Here is a 2,661-nt window from a genome sequence, read left to right on the forward strand (position 1 = left end):
GCATTGCTTTATATTCTCCACTCGAAAATGTTTGTAGACAGACGTCTACGAAGTCTCCCAAGTCGTTGGGAGAAGTTATAGACTACTGCTAAGTGTTAAGTGCTAAGTGTTAAGTGCTAAGTGTTAACACTGGTTATCTTAGGTGACATGGCCATACCAAAACCACTGCCGTAAAAGGTCAGCGTAGATACAGTGGAAACCCTGGTGGCGTAGTGGTTAAGAGCTATGGCTGGTAACCAGAAGGTTGGCATTTTGAATCCACCAGGCACTCCTTGAAAACTCTATGGGGCAGCTCTACTCTGTCCTATAGGGTCGCTAGGAGTCGGAATCAACTCGACGGCAACAGGTTTGTTTGTTTTTGTAGATGTAGTACAAGGAATTTATGTTTTAAGTACTGGGCATTGAGTGATTTGGAGGAGCCCCTGATTGGGGGGGGCAGTCGTTCTACCTGTGGCAGATCCCTTCTAAAGCACCCCACCCCTTACTCCTGCTCCCACTCATCCCATCAGCCACCAGACCTAAGGTTCTGTGTAAGTTCCACCTTTGTGGGCCCAGAGACCCTTTACCCAGCAGGCTGGCTGCTCCCTGGGATAATTTTGCTAACTGCCAACCTTTACCAAACTGCTTTCTTGTTTGTTTTGCTTTCTTTTCTTTTTTTTTTTTCCTTAACCAACTCACTACAGCTCACTTCCCAGGACAAGCCAAGGAGTATGTAAAGTTGTGTTCTCATGTCAGACTTACAGAAAATCTGGCTGATTTTCACTTGATCTTGTTGATAAAGCAAAATAATAATTGCTAAGGAAGATGTAAGCTACACTTATAAAACTTTTATGGAATTTCGGGAGTTACAGGACAACCGAAATTATTTACTAAAGGTTAAAAAAAAGAAAATTTTTCTTGATCAAAAATGATAATAATAATACTCTTGCTCAGTGATTCCAATAGACTGTACTATTTTCTTAGGGATAATTTACAATTTTCTTCTCTCTGACAGCATGACTAGGGTCCTAACACATTCTGGGGGAAGAATAAAATAGGTTATGGTTTCTAAAACCTCACATTGCAAATCCCTCTACACAAAGTGTCCCACTGAGTAGGGGTCCACATAGAATTTCCAAGTACTGTGTGGTTAAAAGATCGGTTTTTGGGTGTGGTTAAAAGATCAGCTGCTAACCAAAAGGCGGCAGTTTGAATCCACCAGCCGCGCCTTGGAAACCCTATGGGGCCGTTCTCTGTGCTATAGGGTCACTATGAGTTGGAATTGACTCAACAGCAAGGAGTTTTAATGCTTGTAAGGCCTAATGAGCCCTGGTGGCCCAGCGGTTAATTGTTCAGTTGCTAACCGAAAGGTTGGAGATTTGAACCGACCAGTTGCTCTGTGGAAGAAAGATGTGGCAATCTGCTTCCATAAAGATTACAGTCTTAGAAACCCTATGGGGCAGTTCTACTCTGTCCTATAGGGTCGCTATGAGTCAGCATCGACTAGACAGCAATGGGGTTTTTGGTGTAAGACCTTGGACTTGATAAAGAAAAGTTCAAAGATGCTTTAGAGTCCATGGTCAGCTCCAGCTCAAAGTCACTGTTTCTAAATCATTTCCAACCTGCAGACCCGTCTGCCCACCACCTCCTCTGGTGTGTGCCAGAGGGGCCAGAGAAGCAGGTAGCCAGACCCCAGATGTCACAGCAGTGAGGGTGTGAAGGGTGGGATTCCTACCTGTGGAGCTGGGAATAACAACAGGTATGGAGGAAGGAGTGGTTAGTCCAAGTGAGGGCCTGGGCAGATGGGAACCCACATTATCATCTCACTTCACCATCAGAACAACTCTAGAAGGTGGACACAGAATGGGGATTCCAGAACACTTAATTGTGCTCATGTGAAACCTGTACATAGACCAAGAGGCAATCATTCAAACAGAAAGAACATCGGGAGACTGCATGATTTAAAATCAGGAAAGGTATAGGTCAGGGTTATATCCTTTCAATATATTTATTCAATCTGTATGCTGAGCATATAACCCGAGAAGCTGCACTATATGAAGAAGAACAAGCCATCAGGACTGGAGGAAGACTCATTAACAACCTGCAATATGCAGATGACACAACCTTGCTTGCTGAAAGTGGAGATGACTTGAAGCACTTACTGCTGAAGATCAAAGACCACAGCCTTCAGTATAGATCCCACCTCAACATAAAGAAAACAAAACTCCTCACAACTGGACCAATGAGCAACATCATGATAAATGGAGAAAAGGTTGAAGTTGTCAAGGATTTCATTTTACTTGGATCCACAATCAATGCCCATGGAAGCAGTAGTCAAGAAATCAAACGCTGTATTGCACTGGGCAAATCTGCTGCAAAAGACCTCTTAAAAGACGTCGTTTTGAGGACTAATGTATGCCTGACCCAAGCTGTGATATTTTCAATCACTTCATATGCATGCAAAAGCTGAACAATAAATAAGGAAGACCAAAGAAGAATTGATGCCTTTAAATTACGGTGCTGGCAAAGAATATTGAATATACCATGAACTGCCAAAAGAATGAACAAGTTTGTCTTGGAAGATGTACAGCTGCAAGACTCCCTGGAAGCCAGGATGGCAAGTCTTCATCTTACGTACTTTGGACATGTTATCAGGAAGGACCAGTCCCTGGGGAAGGACAT

Source organism: Loxodonta africana, chromosome 18 (genome assembly GCF_030014295.1).
Source record: "Loxodonta africana isolate mLoxAfr1 chromosome 18, mLoxAfr1.hap2, whole genome shotgun sequence".
NCBI lineage: Eukaryota > Metazoa > Chordata > Mammalia > Proboscidea > Elephantidae > Loxodonta > Loxodonta africana.